The 15,878-nt window shown below is 37.9% G+C and overlaps 1 protein-coding gene across 26 annotated transcripts in view; it reads left to right on the top strand.

Moving 5' to 3' along the window:
• CADPS2 (calcium dependent secretion activator 2) overlaps positions 1-15,878 on the top strand; it is a 292,543-nt gene that overhangs the window by 81,143 nt on the left and 195,522 nt on the right. The window lies entirely within an intron of this gene.

Here is a 15,878-nt window from a genome sequence, read left to right as displayed (position 1 = left end):
ATTACTGTCTTCCATTCTCAACTGAAATATCAGAAGGTGTTATCTAGAAAGATGAGGAAGTCAATAACAGTTCTGTTGGGTTTTAGATTGATGACATTGATCTCTATGACTGTGTTGGAGTCAGAAGTTCATATTGCTTATGTAGCATTTAGATAAAGTCTCTATGGTATTATGGGTTATTTTGAAGCTGTCTCCAGTCATTCAATTTCTCTTCTCTAAGTAAAGCTGCGGAGTGAAAGCCCAGCCTCAGGTTTACTCTTAAAACTAAAACCAACCAAACAAAAACCACTAAATGAAATGTAGCATAATATCCAGAAAGTACTAGCAAATTAGAGTTCCTACGTTACTTTTGGGCTGGAACCATGCTATATATGACAATATGCAACAAAACTTCCTTTTTTTCTCACCTTATGACTTCCTTACCTGTTAACTCCGTGGGCATAATGTTAAAAAATGGGCACTGTTCGTAAACGGTGTTTTTGATGGAAAAAACAGTGCATCCAGTTTCATGCCTTTGCTGAGTTTAGTGTTACTTCTGAGTATGTCTGGGTAGCCATGAGAGAGACACCCAGGCCATGTTTCAGTGGGTGCTGCACATGGAGTCAGGGCAGACCTTGGATGAGGGGAGGCTGTATCTTCCAGGATGAAAGACCTCCTAGGAATATTTCAGCAGGGAGCATACCCAGTCTTACAGGCTATAGAGGAAGATTACTTTGTGGGGGCTGGGAAGCCACTGAAAGTTTCTTGACTAGAAAACGAAACCGTGGAAACCTTGAAGGGCTGATGCACAGGAGATTAATTGTTGAGTTCAAGGACTGTTTATCTGGATTACCCAATGGATCTAAGTTCTTGATATTCAAAGTTTCCTCCTCCTAGATTACTATTTCTTTTTTAAAAATATTTTTTAAATATAACCTTAGCATCTGGAAATACTGGTATTTTCTTATGTGTTCAATTTAGACTGAAGCTTAACTAAAATGGCATAGATAAAGACAGCTGTTAAAAAGGTTGAATCTTGCTTTTAATTAAGTACAGGGAAGTCTTGCTGGAAAGCTAGCATGGATCTTTTTTCAAAGTAAAGCTTAAATCTTGTCAAATTCCAATGTAAATTTATTTCTGTTGCTGGCATTGAGACATAACTGCTTTTTTTTAACTTTCAATTTAGGGTTTATTCAAGTCTAGCAGTGGCTGTTTCATTCTTGATGTCAGTTGTTCTTTGCATCCCAAACCATCAAAGGCTGAGTGTGACAGTGAAGTTTTCCTGCCTTTTGACAATGTGTTTATGAACTGCCTCTATGATGGTTTCACTGCCATGATGGTTTCACTGCCAGTTTCTTACTTGATGGCATTGCAGCTCTAATTGCTTCCTGAAGATTGCATGGCTGAAGATGAACCTTGCTCTGTGCCTGGTATAGTTTAATGCTGTAATTTAATGCAGACAGATTCCAAATGCAACCTGCCAAAATGTATAGTATCTTGAGATGTTGAGCTTGGCTCTGTCAGCATGTGAAGAAGTGCCTGCCAAAACCAATTGGATGTGCTAGGTGAGAACGAGGGCAGCTCCAGGTAGTGCCAAGGCAGCATTCTCGTATTTGCTGCAGCTTGCATGCGTCTTGTAGGTGTGTGCCTCTTCCTAGCTGTGACTGCTCCACAAGCACGTGCTCTGGGACATGGCATAGCTGCTGCACAGCTTTGCTCCAATGTGCCGGGCTTCACAGTTCCAATATTCACTTTTTTTGTCTTGTTGGGCAGCTGCGTACTGACTTTGTGACTGCAGCAAGTATTAGAATTACCTTCCAATAGTGTGTTTCTTGTTATAGTTCTTTTCCTTTTCTTAGTCTTTACCTCTGACATGTTTGAATTCTCTAGCCTTTTGCCTGTTTCATGTTTTATGGGCTAAGTTCCTAGTGTGAAGGTGAGATAATCTGAATTATTTCACTGAATGGAGCCATGAATTCTGAAACGACACCACAATACAAATTCTAAATACATGCTTATGGCTTCTATTGTAACTGAATTTTTTTTAGTATTTAAATAGTGATCATGATAAATATGCAAATTCTCTACAGTAAATTAGCCTGTCTGTAGTAATAAGTGTGTTGAAAGGTATTATCATTTGTAGAAGTGACCATGATAAGGAGGTTGTTTCTGGCTGTCATAAAATTTATGATTAAAATAAAAAGCCTTGAGGGATTATTCTGGGCTCTTTGGACCATCAAACTAGAAAATCTGTGTTAGAAGATGACAGAAGGCTCTTGGTATGAGTAATGTGTTTCAGAAGTTGGCAGATGAATAGTGCAAATGTTTCCAAATAGCCTGATGCAAAATTGAATTACTTTTTTATAAAAACTACTTAGATCAGTGTAAGTCTGTTTATTAGATAAGTAAGTGGGAAATATGTTTTGAGGATAGTCTAAAAGAAGCTGTAATAAAAAATGAAAAATCTTATGCATTAGTGGAATTATGACTAGAAATTGAGTGGAATAACAGTACAAAGACTAAAATTAGAAGAATCTGCAATCAGACTTTGGCTTTGCAGTGGTCAGGATTTAACCTTATGGGTGACAAGAGATACGTGGTCTTCTCTCTGGGCATTAAAAATGCATTATGATGCATTATGACTAATAGGCTAGTCACAATAACCAAATAACTTAAGCTTTATCTTGGTGTAAGCAGTGTAAGCAGTTTTTACAGCAGGAGGGTAATGTTGGTTTGCTTATTACATTTGATTTGTAAACCATTTGCATTTCTTGCCAAAGTTCTTCACTGGATTAGCTTGAAAACATTTTGGAATGTAGGTGCTACTCTTATTTGAGAGACAAAGCTAAACAGTAAGCATACATTCCTGTACCTTTCTAGTTTATTGAAACTGGTGCCCATAATTGGAGAAAAGAGAAAGGAGGTGAAGCCTTGTTAGGGTGAATTTGAAACCAGACTGGGAGCAAACTGGAGAAGGAGAACCTTTCAACATCATGGTGGTGTTGGTTTTTATTTCTTTTTCCATCCTCAGTTCTCCACACTGTACTTGTTGCTGGGAGTTGTGAAGCAAAAAAGTTCAGGGCTTTGGGTGTTTTTTTGGAGGGGCCCTCAATTATAAGAGCTCTGTGAAGATTTTTTTTTTCTTGCTTCTATGTGTAACTGTCCAACAAAACTCTGCAAGATCTTGAATTACACTAGATAGATAACTAGGTTTTGTCCCTTGGTACACAACTATAGTTATCTCTAGGAAAGAGGTTCCTCTGACTGTAATAATTTTGGGCTGCCCCATTAACTACAAAAGAAGTTTCATGGGTTGTTCTGCTATTATCAGCATCTCCCTCTGGAAACCCAGGAAAGGAAAGGCATGTTTGTGGAAATGTTGAGGGAGGAGGATAAAGGCATATGGACAATGTCTTCCCCATCATCCCAGCCTGGGTACAAATTTTCTTACCTCAGCTTGCCATTCTTTTGGACTTCAGGCATTGCCTGAGCAGTATGGACACCATGGAGGTCAGGGGCAGTGGGAGCTTGACGGGCAGCAGTTGTTCCTGTAGGAGGTAGAGGCTATACCTGGCTGGTGTGGCTGTAGAGAGTGGCTGTAGAGAAGAAGTTGTTAACTGTTCACTTTTCGTGTCTTAAATTGTTTGATCAGTTAAATCTTTGCCATAGAATATACTGCTAGCAAGGCAAAATAGCTGATGATTGTATAAAATAAATAAATAAGAAATTGAAGGTGTTTCTGACTTGATATTTTGAAAAGTAATCTTTAAAATGGTCTAGAGAATGTTGAAGTGTCGTGAATTAATATTTTCTAAAACTTAAGTACTCTAAAGAGAGAGAAAACTATGACTAAGAAGCCTCAAAGTTACCATAAAAGCTATTTGGACCTTGACATATAATTGGAATGCATAAAAATAGTCCAGCTTGTAAAAGTTTGCATTCTGCATGCTGAAATCTAGAGGGATTAAACTGCAGACCAACTGTTCATTAATCTTCCCATTGAAGCATTTCTGTCTGAAGTGCAGCCAGCTGGGTGATTATTAAATCTAAGGAAGGATTTAAGATTTAAAATACATTTTGAAGCTTTTTTGTGTATTATAACATTCCTGCCGACACCATGAATTGATCACCCGTGCAAAAAATTAATCAAGGAAAATGTATTGTTGTTTTTTGACACACAAAGATTACACTTAATAAAAGGGGAGAGAGGGAATGTATTTATGATAAAGGTTGACTTTTAAAGAAAGTGGTATCGGAATAAAAATATTTGTAAGACTACAGTTAGCAGCTAAATCCTACATGCCAATGGCTTAGTGTCTGCCAGCTCTGATTATCCTTTATAACTTTCCAGAATAGAAATGCATTCTAATGAGTGATGAGATGGTATTGCTGTTGAGAAACGTCCACACAAATAATAATGCATTCTAAGTGCAAAGATATAACAGACAATTCCCCAAGCACTCCCATTTTCATGATGCATTGTCCCTGCCTGCATCTGCACTCATATTCCATTGTTCTTATCTTCCTCTTAAAACAGAAACACTTTGAAGTACAGATTGTCTTTTAGGAGAAGCAAGGAAGAAATTTTTGTGGCACCAGATACATTCGCATCACAGAACTACTATTATCTATCACATCAGCTTGCAATTAAACTCAGCTGGTTTGTTCCATCCTGTTTCTCCCCAAATGATTCAAAGTCTTCTGTTGTGACAATTTAGAACTCCTGGAAGGTATTTGTGCCACTTGCCTTGGGATGTTTTGTGACAGTCTGGACACTAATCTTTGCAAGCTTCTCTGTCCTTATTGTGGCAAGAGAGGTTCCTCTAGGGAGTGCTTCAAAGTAGAGCCTGCATTCAGGAGCTCCGGGTTGTCCTCTGGAGGGGTGTAGCATGGCCCAGAATATGGAATGGGGTCTAAAACGGGTGAATTGCACAGCTAAACATGGATTGCAGGATGGTTTGTACTCCTCTAATCTTCTAGTTTGAGTCTTTTTATTTACTTGCCTCCAGTCATGCAGTTCTAGTTACCTGTGGCAGTTGTTACCTTCTTTTCTCCTGTTCAGCCTATTTGTTCTTACTTCCCTTATTTTAGTAATGTTGGAATTATTTTTAAACAGTGGTGGTGAACTATCCTAGCAGCTGTTGGGTCATGCAGGAGGCAACAGGTGCAAGCAGCCTTTTCTGTTTGGTTTGGAATGGGAAGTACACAGCTGTGGTTCTTGGTCATAGATCTTTTGTGCTGTCACTTCTGCACACTGCATCTAATTCTCAAGAATACCGTTAAAACGATGTCGCCTTTCACAGGTTGCAAAAGAAGTTTTTTCTTAGATGCAAAGTGGCTGCATTTTCCCATGTGTCTGTTGTTGCCTTAAATCCTGGGGATCACAGTAGGAGAAAGGTGCCATATTGACAGATAGGACATCACCAATAAGCCTTCAAAGGCTTAAGAGGTTCTATTCTTGTCTTTGTTTTCCAGTGACTACTCGAGTTCTGCAGTATTCATGATGTGTGAGTTCTTTTCCAGTTTCCTTAGGCCACAGAGTGAAGTCAGTGCTTTAACCTTTCTCCCCGCCCAACAGTGCCCTTTCTATTCTGCCAAAAAAATAAGCCACTAGAACTAATCATTACAGGGGAAGAAAGTGGCAGGTTATTTACTTAAGTTGTCAGTTTGCTGGCACTTTTTCAGTTGCTAAAACAGAAAAAACATAATGTTATGAGACGACATTTCAGGTGGCTTCAGCCCAATTTCTATTTGCTCACGTCCTTTTTGAGCATTCAGCTGCAGTGACAGAATATATAAAATGGAAATGAAAAAGAGGCATTGATCAGTAAAAAAATTATGTTCTGAAACAGCATGAAAGTATTTAGGGTGGTGGTGGGTGATCGGGACTGAAAGGATCTCAGCAGACCTGGTCTGTCTACAGAGTGCCTGGTACTATGTTTAAAAATAGAGATATAGTAGTATGCTCATTTGAACTAAAAGCTGTTAATCTATACTCAGGTAAAAATGGTTAATGCAAAAGCACATTAATGGTAATAGGGAATTGAAATAACCAATTCTTTCCATCTCTGACAGAAGGAACCCAGTGTAATACCAGTGATGAAAACTGTCACTTACATAACTTCCACTTTCAGTCAAGTGGAATAAAAACTAGAACCACAAGTGACTCCAGAGGAAAATTTAGAGAAGTGAAGGACTGTTTTCCCCCTTCCTGATTGTACTTGCCCATTTACTTCAATTTTTTTCAAAGTTAATGCAAGAAATTGGATTTTATATTTAGTAAGATTGCATCCTAAGAGGTAGCACTATGATAAGAGATGAAGTGCTGGGGCTTACTGTGTTCTGTACAGCCCTGAGTAAACACCAAAAAGTCGGAGAATTGAGGAGTTTTTTAGCAAGGCAAATGAAAATGTGAGTTACTGATTTTAAGCAGATGTGTGTTTTTCTCAAGTTTGCAGGTACCAGAGGTAGTTACGTGTAAACTAGTCATCATCTGTTGATTGTGAAATAGATAAATATGCTAAGTAATTTTTTTTTCCTGATCCTTTTTAGCAAGGCTCTGTTTGATACCCATTATTTCTGTGTAAATATGTTTCCTTTTTGAAGTCTGGTTTTTTTCAATCTTTGTTTTTTTTCTTTCTGCTTTGTTTTTTTTTAATCTGCTTTTGTTGTCCTTCATCTTCTTCCCTCATAGTCAGGGTTGGACACCTTCCTTACGTTGGACACCTACACTTTCCTGCTGGAAAATAGGGACCAATAGTGAAGTGAGAGTAAGCCTTTTTACAGTGACATTGCCAAGGCATGCTGTATTACACATTCAATTTAACAGCCTTTTTCAGGCTTATGCTATCTAAAGTAGACCCTTTGAAATTCTCATCACCTGGAACTTTCCATTGATCACCAAAGGGAGGAGTTCTGGTCAGGCAGGATCAGCTTACTGGAGAACAAGCTGTTAGCTCTCTTATAAAGAGGAAAGAAACTCTGGAAACAATGTGCTGATCAGCTCCTAATGCTTTCATTAAATTTCACTTTACTAACCAAGAAAACGCACTTTGGCAAAAAGAGGCTTTGCAAATTACTTCTTTGTAATTTGTAAGGTAGATGGTGATGCATATAACCAAAGACAGTGAGCACGTTGAAACCCTACACAGTGGAGGAAGAAATTCCTTACGTGGACAAGGAAAACCTCTGCTTTGTATTTCTCTGCTGTAGCAGTTTCATGTCTGCTTTGATTGCCAATTCTTGAGTAAATTGGGAAAATAGCAGAAGAACAAGTTCTGGTAACTTATCTGGCTTGGTGACAAGACAAGCCCTGCATTTAACTTGCAAGCAAACAAATGTGTTCATCAAAGCATAAAACTCTTCTCCCTCCCTTTGGGATTGTGTGTTGCTCAGTATAAAATATATTTCTCCTTGTGCTTATGGTCTGTATCAGTCAATATATTAAAAAGATGTTGAGAACATCTCACATCTAGCATGGAGTTGGGTTTTTCTTGCTGTGATGCTAATTAACATCTTCCCCTGGGCAGGATGACAGCTGAAGTGCCATTTCTGCTGTGGAACTATTGAACTTCATGATTTATTCTAGATCCACTGTGTGTGGTCTGTTCTTCCTCCTATATCTAATGGTCTTGAGAAACATCTACAGGGATAATACAGCTTTTTTATCAGGAGAGAGTTAATGGATAGAAGAGCCTAGGCCTGTACGGAAGCTGCTCAGTCTCCAATGACATAAGCTTTGTTTCCACAATTAAATAGGAAAGGTGAGTTGACCATTTAGGTGTGATTTCAGACCTCATGGCATTGCCTACAGCATTTGTACAATATCCTAGCAAGGAGAAAAGCGATACGCAGAGGAAACAGTGCCATTACTGGACAAAGAATTATAAAGATTTCTTTTAACAGCTGGCTGCTCCTTATGTTTCAACAAACCAAGCATCACAACATTTTTAAATATACAGATCTATTTCTGCTGTTGTTTTACCTATTTATCAGCTAATTTCTCCCTGGCATAGACAACTGAAAGATGAAAAGTCATTTTGGTAATTGCTTGCTTGTAATTGCCCCCATGCAGGGTCTAGCATGAGCGTTTTCAGGCATCATCTTTGGGGAAGATTTGCATCTTTGTGGCTGCTAGAGTTGAATATGTGGCTGCGGATCAGCCTGCAGAGATCTAAAATTATGTGAACATTTCATTGCCTGTGTGAGCAAATTCACTCAGGAGGGAATACATCCTGGTGATATCTGGAGAACAACTTCCCCAGAATCTTGGTACCACCTGAGGGCCAGTACCATGAGGCACGAAGTCCCCCAACATGCTTTAGCCTGAGCAATGGGGCTTGGTCAAAGGGGAAGCTGTACTGTTAAAGTGAAGATCACAATGCCTAGTCCAGGTGGAGGAATAGCAAAAGTAATCCACACCCACTCTCACGTAGGCAGCAATCTATATACTATGTCTCACTAGGGTGCAAAAACTATTGTTGCAGTTGTCAGCCGTGAAAGGAGGATAAATATGCTTGTTCCAACAGGGTATCTGGTTAACTTTAATAAATGAATCCAGGAGAAAACACTGCTTCTGGGTGAAACAGTTCTGTGGTTTTTTTATGGATTGTCCCTATACCTCTGTTTGTTCTTATGCCCAAAGCACGAACACTGCAGTACACGAGTCTGTGAAATGTGTAGCCATCAGGAACAGCAATTTGGGTAGACACTGACAATTGCTTGTGCATTTTGAAAAAGCTGCCAAAGAACAAATCCCAGTGCACAGTGTTGTGTAGTACGCTTACAAGCATGTAACCCTGGAGCAGTAGCGCACATTTTAATTTTCAAGAGTTTGAGTTTTGGTGGGTTTTTTTTACAGATAGCTGGTTGCTAAGCTGTGGTAAATGTCCAGTGCGCAGCTGTAGTGCCCAAAAGAGCTGAAGAAAGCAAAGTAAATCACCTGAAGATTTCAACTTGTGATGGTTTCTGAACCATTAAACTTAGTAAGAAGAAATCATAGCTTAATATGCTCAGGAAGGGTAGTAGATATATTAAAAAAAAAAAGGAAAAATATTAAATTATTATGGCTCTTTGGATGATGATGGTTTATTACTTTAAATTTTGTTTCCTTTTTTCACCTTTATGTAATGTGATGCTCTAAAGAGGTTTTAAAAACAAACAAAAAGCCACAACCTCACTGTTAGCCAAAATTAAAGGTTTTTTTTAATTTCAGATTTCCCACCCCCCTAAAATTTGGGAAAACTATATGATGTAGTATACTTCTAAGAGAAGTAACCTTTCATTAACAAAATAATGATGGGAATTCTGAAATAGAGTAATCAGAGTTTATAAGTGTGATTTCTTAAAATATCAATCTTTTGCTTTTACCTGAAGGTGAGGACTCTGTTCTGAAGACTTACATAGATTGAAAAATATGACCCTTTAAGTCTGATAATTTCATTGTAAAAAAATCAAAATAATGCCTGGAGGATATTTCTCAGGTATGAAAGGGAACAAGGGAGGAAGAAGACCTGCAAGCAATGCCCCATTTATTTTTTTTTCTAAAATTGTGAAAAGTGCTTCTGGTTTCAAAATACTGAGCAAATCTCACTAACTAGCTCAATTTCCACTCATGTTCAAGAGCCAAAAGTTATTAGAAGTAGCTATTAAAATGCATTGATAACTATTAATGTCTTTTTCAATATAAATGCTATTTCAGTAGCCGATGCAGTAATTTTATTCAAGTAGCGTAAAAATAATTAATATTACTCTTAGATGGATGATGCTGCTACATTAGCTATTTACTTTTGACCCAAAATGATCTTGTTCTTGTAATGTGCTTAGTTGAACTAATCTAAGCATCAACCTAATAATTTTTGGTGTGTTTTTTTAGTGTCGTGTTTTATAAGTGCAGTGAGAACATCATATCTGAAACAATATTTTTGTCAGCAGCTCCAAGGTATAGAAGCAGATAGCGCTGGTCATGATATACGTTAATTGCTACTAGGAATAAGCCTTTGTTCTTAAAATGTGTAGTTGTGGAAGCTGTTCTCCAAACTGTCAGAAAGTTTTGCTCCTTCATCAAACTAGCCCCAGCTCTTGGTGTGATGCATTGTAGTGGTTTCAGTCTAGAGTAGAACTACTGAGGGGTGTGTCAGCTGGTCCTGTTGACAGTGACAAGCGTTGCTAATGAGCTGTGGTATGAAAGGCTTTGAAGAGCTGCTGCAGTAGCTGCAAAGGGGCTGTTTAATATTACACAGTAAATGTCCTCTGCTTTGTTTTGCCTCAAGTAATGCTTCTAGCACAACATGATGATGCATGTCACATCCAATTTTTAAATAAGAAACTTATTTCAATTCCTTCTAGCTTGCAAGAACAGAATTATTGTCTTTTGCAGAAATTTTAGAGCTCAGTTTAGCCCTGAAAATTGCTCTCTTTAAAAAAAAGTATTCTGTATGTCATAAACTTAAGATTTCTGGTAATTGTACAAAGCACAGCAGGAGCTTGAGTACAGAACACATCAGAAAAGTATATCAGAAACCTGAAAAGCATTCACGGACTTGAATGTTCCTTGGACTTCCATCGAAGTCCTTTTTGCCCTTGTTCAGTCTTTATCAAAAAGGTACTTCTGTTCATTTTTATTTTTTTATTTTAATTGACAATTTCTGATATGACATAGTTGCCATTAATTGTAATATAGTTCCAGCTTTGCTTCTGGTAAGCTTAAAGGAGAAGAAAATTCCTTTAAAACAAGAACAATTCCATAAGAACAAAATGTTGCCCTCCATAGCTGTGTATCTGTTTCTGGTTGATAGGGTTCTTCTGAAAAAAATATCCAAAGAGACGTATCTTTAGGCCTTATATGACAGTCTTTTCTCTAAGTGATCTGAAAAGGTTCTGTTTTAACATTAGTGAGGTTTAAGGATGCCCCAAACATCAGTTGCAGTACATTGTCCTGAATGAGCTCATTGGAGATCTAGGTAGGTAACTCTGGTTCATCAGTCATTGTGCTGGTGTAGGAGGGCAGTGTTTGGCCCTCATGCAGCAATACATTTACAGTTGGGTCAGCCTCTGGTGGAGTCTTTGCAAGAACATCACCATTAAAGAATGTGTTTGGATTGGTGGTGCTAGCGCAATGGCCACACCGTAGTGCTTGCAGCCCCTTAGCAAGCTTCAGGAGGCCAACAGAGACCTGCATAGTCCTAATTAGAAGGACATATGTACTTCAACAGGCAAAATAATGTGCAGCATCAGTTGGAGCAGTTGTTGCAACCATTTATGAATGCTCAAGTGTAGGTAATGAAGCATTTCCTATGGTCTGCATCAGTGCAGAGATTCCTGTTACAGCTGTGGTTGGTAGTCTGGAAGTAAAGATTGGTTTTTGCTTAATTCGGAACGGTGTACAAGTAATCATAGTAATAGAAGGAGGAAGGTACCAGAACTCCTGGGTGACCCATTACTTAGAGGCCCTCTCTTTGTGTAAGAGCTGTGTTTTTTATTCGTTCCCCCTTGTCATGAATGGGTGATTTAGATTCCTTAAAGAAGCCTTGTGAATGGTACTAGCAAAAGCATTTTTAATATGAATGCTCACTCTGTTACTATGTGGCGCAGTCATTTAAACAGTGATTGAAAACTACAGAGGCACAAGTAAAGCTACCAAGGCACAAGTCAAAGTTATCATACTAAAAGATTACACACAATATGGGTTGCTTACCAAAGATCTGCCATTGGTAAAGGGTCTCAGCCTTGAGACGCTCAAGGGAAGATCACCCCTATGCAGCCAGGCTGTTTAGGTGGTAGAGCTCAAAGAAAACTCATTTCATCTGTCATGTATATGGAACACAGTGATTGGCTTTTAGTGAAATTACATGCAATGGGAGAGGTATGCATGAGATTTCTTGTGCCCACAGCCTTCTTGGTTCCTTGATAAACAAGTCTTGGAAAAGCCACCCACTATTCATGTGTGAGTGGCCTGATCAGTGTTTCAAGGTCATATGCACCAGTGGTCACTTGGGTCACTGTGCTCCTTTGTGGGTTTTCAGAGAAGAGATGGGAACTAGAGGAGCTCTTGGCCAAGCTATGGCCCAGGCCATGACCTCCTTTGGAGCCTGTACCAAAGTACTGCTGGTTTGGTCATGTGGCTGAGTGCACCTGTCACACACCTATTACTGTGCTGGAGTGTGCAGGGAACCTAAGAGTTTGCATCCAGAATGCCAGAATTTAACAGAAATGGAAAAAGCTGTTATGGAGGTTGAAATATGTATTGTAAAGAAAGGTAATAAACTGATTCAGATGGTGTCTAGTATGTCTACCAGTTTGCTGTCCCAGAGACGTGTAGTGTGCATTTTGAGCTGCCATCATATTTTCCATGAAAGATGATGCATTGAGCCCTGACTGTTAAGACATAGGATGTGTCTAAAGTGTAAATGTGATCTCCTCAAAGCTGCAAGAACAGAAGTGACCATCAAAAATAAAGAAAAGTCTCTAGCGGCTCTTGTGGCAAATGAAACTCCAAGTGCTGCATTGCTTAAAGAGGAGGAGAACATTGGTGCTGTTGCAGTACTAGAAGGTGTACAGAGGTCAGATGAGCAAGAAGTTTTCTTATCAGAGGTTGAGAAATCATCCTTGTAGTCCACCTGTAGTCCACCTACTGCATTTGCTTGAATTTTTTTTTCCTAAGCTTTACAGTAGAGAATAAGATAATCATGCTTGTGTTGCCTGATTATGTAATTAGTTAAATTCGGTATGATGTCCAATAAGTAGAAAAGTTATTTAAGGGGTGTGTTCTAGAAGTGAAAATCAGTTCTTTTTGTAATATTTCCAACATTTTCTCAAGTTGTAGGCACTGCTCAATAATGATTTTTCATTTTTAAGCAAAACTGTACTTTCAATGTAACTATCTAGTGCTAAAGACTATTTGAATTAAGCTTTTTTATTAGCATTTGCAGCAGATGAAGTTGCATATATGTAATGATAGGTAGAAAGTGAATTTAAACAGCGCTTCAGTAGATTAAAATTGTTATTGGGGTTTTTTTAAAACATGTTATCTCACCTTTGAGTGAGTTGAACTTTATCCATCAGAAACTGAAGGTGTGATTCAGTGCAAAAGTGTTTAGAAGGACTCTAAAAAACTTGAATTGAAAAAGTTCCTCAAAGTAGATATATATGGCCCATCAAAACCTGTGTTTGAACTATCTGTTTTCTCCAGAATGCATTTTATTTGTTAATAGAGCATTCCTTTTTAGTGTTTGATAATTTGTTAGCAGTGGGTAACACAGACAGTTGATGTTGATTTGTGGATTCAATAAACCAGTAATGATACTAAAAGTTCAAATGCTGACTGACAACAGTGTCAATCCAGGATGTCTTTGAGGAAATCTGGAAAATGTTGGTAGTAACAGGAAATGCTTCATTAAAAGCTTTGAGTCTTATCAAATTATTTCTAAATAATGTGAGGATTTCCAAAAGATCATGGCTTATCTGCCAAGTCTAGTTCCATGCAGAATTAGATTTCTTTGTCCCCACAATAACTTTTTCTGCTATTTTATATATTACATTCAAACCTCTTAATATTTTTCCTCTCCAGTTCCCCCCTACTGCTGAGAGACTTGAGATAACATTTTAACATTGTAAGTTTTCGAATAGTAATTTAATTAGAACTAAGTCTAATGATCAATTGAAATACAGGAATAAAGGGAGTAAGAACAGAGATTTAGTGGATGTACTTAATTAGTATTTTGCTTTAAAGATAAATATCAATAAAAATATTTTCCCTCATGGGAATGATTGTGCTGCTCATATAATCTTTGAAAGCTCTGAAACCAAGGAGATTAATCTCAAGAAGTCTAACTGAAGCAAAGGATTTTACATTCAACATGGAGTGTACCATATGTATTTCAGGAACAGGATTAATGAGACAAATGCATCTTAGTGTTTTAAATTTGTGACACATATGATACATTCCTAAAAGAATTTCTATTCTCTTATGGTTTTCTGTTGCAAACAAAGTCTTGCATATGGAATAGTTTTGTTAAAATGTTATGGCTTTTTAATTATCTTGAATGCAATTAGTTCATTTTAAAGATTATGTTAATGTTTTTTTCCCCCTCAGGAAAAAAAAAAAGGTACATTTCCACTCAAATAGGAGTAGTACAATAAGAGCTTTAGGTCCAGTGGATTCCTTTGCATAACAAACCATGTTTTTCATAGTCTGTTATTCACACTTTGGGTTTATATCTTGGGTTTATCTCTTCCTTCTATAGCCACTGTATCTTGTAAAAGAATTACCTTGGAATACTTTTTAAAAATTTAATAAAAGTACAGTTTGTGACCCAAAACACATCAGAAGGGAACATTTTACGGTCAAGGGCGCATGCAGATTGTATTTGCTTTTTGCACATACCTGTTGCTTTGTCCAACATGAACATGCCATTATTTTGTGAATATTACGTGCACCAAGTGTTACAATAGGGCTTCCCTTCCATGGGTAAAAAATGGAATGGGTTTTTCCTGCAGTCTCTTGGAAAATGAGCTTCAGAATCACAAATAAATTCTGAATTAGTATGGTTCATAAATCAAAGAAAGTGCTAGCAGCTTTTCAGCCCTTTCATTCAGGAATGATAATTTGAAATAATAAGACTGAAAGAAGATGATGAAGGTGAATGATATGCTGATGTTTTTACAGTGTGTATTTTGCAGGTTTGGGGTTGGGTTTTTTTGTGGGTTTGTTTTATTTTTAATAAGACCGATCCAGTTATAATAGCAATACATCGAGTTGTGTAATCTTGCAAGAATATGAGATTTTGGGTGAGAAGAGTCTATAAATACTCTTAATTTCTCACTGTCTTCTGCATCTGCGTTTTCTCGTTGGGTATGCAAGCTAATGTGATGGAAGATTAAATATTGTTTATGAACAGTACAAAGTAGCTGAAATAAGTTTGAAGTCATCTTTTTTACCAGTGAAGCTGTTAGAGGGATGAATCATTTGTAATTGCAGACTGTTAAAACAAGGAAAGACTTAATATCCTTGCACCTGTTTGTGTTGATAAGTTTTATTGCTGAATGGAATTTCTAACTATTATTTGCTTTGAAATGAGATTCAATATTTGTGTAGCCTTTTGAGGAAATTAATATAAGCATTAATTGACAGTAACTATGTCAGGTCCCACTATGGGTAAGAATTTAACCTTAGATACTTATGTTTCCATAAAAGGAAATGTATTGTGGTACAGATAGAGCATAATATGTGATTAGCATATATTGCTGATGGGGTTTTTTTAAATAATCTCTTTGGGCAAATACTTCTGTGCTTAATCTGCAGCGTTTCGGTACAATATCAATTAGGATATCTGTTGAAAAATATATTTTGTAAGTAACTGCATTTTAAAGTATGCTACACGAAAACGTGCATTGACTAGCGCTAAAAATTTTAGAATTAATTTTTCTTGGTCTGCTTGCATCTGTGTACTCCTCTGCTCAGCTTTTTAGCTCCTCTCCTACTCCACTTTTCTGTATTTTACAAATGAAGCACAGAAGTGTTTTAGGTTGGTTGTTAGGTGCACTGTCTTCTAACACGAGACAATACCTGGAGTCAGAGCTCTACTGTGCTATCATCTCCACTCACAAAATCATACGTGATTTCATAGCTCGTGGTGACTATAATGACTGTCTGAAAATGCATGCATAATTCCTGGTTCATACAGTTCATCTGACTGAAGAGAGCAGACAGTCAGAAGAGTGGTGGTTTTGTTTCGACTTTGTGGTTTCTCATCTGTGCCTTGCATTTCGGCTGTGTTTGGGATGTTGGGTGGCACCCAAGCAGCCCCCAGCAGCTGAGCCGTGCAGGGTGGAGGGCCTTGATTCATCTCCCTCTGCTGCAGAAAGCCAGGTGGTTCTCTCCGAGTTATCCTTTCAATGGC

The sequence above is a fragment of the Corvus moneduloides genome, chromosome 4 (assembly GCF_009650955.1).
Source record: "Corvus moneduloides isolate bCorMon1 chromosome 4, bCorMon1.pri, whole genome shotgun sequence".
NCBI lineage: Eukaryota > Metazoa > Chordata > Aves > Passeriformes > Corvidae > Corvus > Corvus moneduloides.
This window is presented reverse-complemented; position numbering and strand designations above follow the sequence as displayed.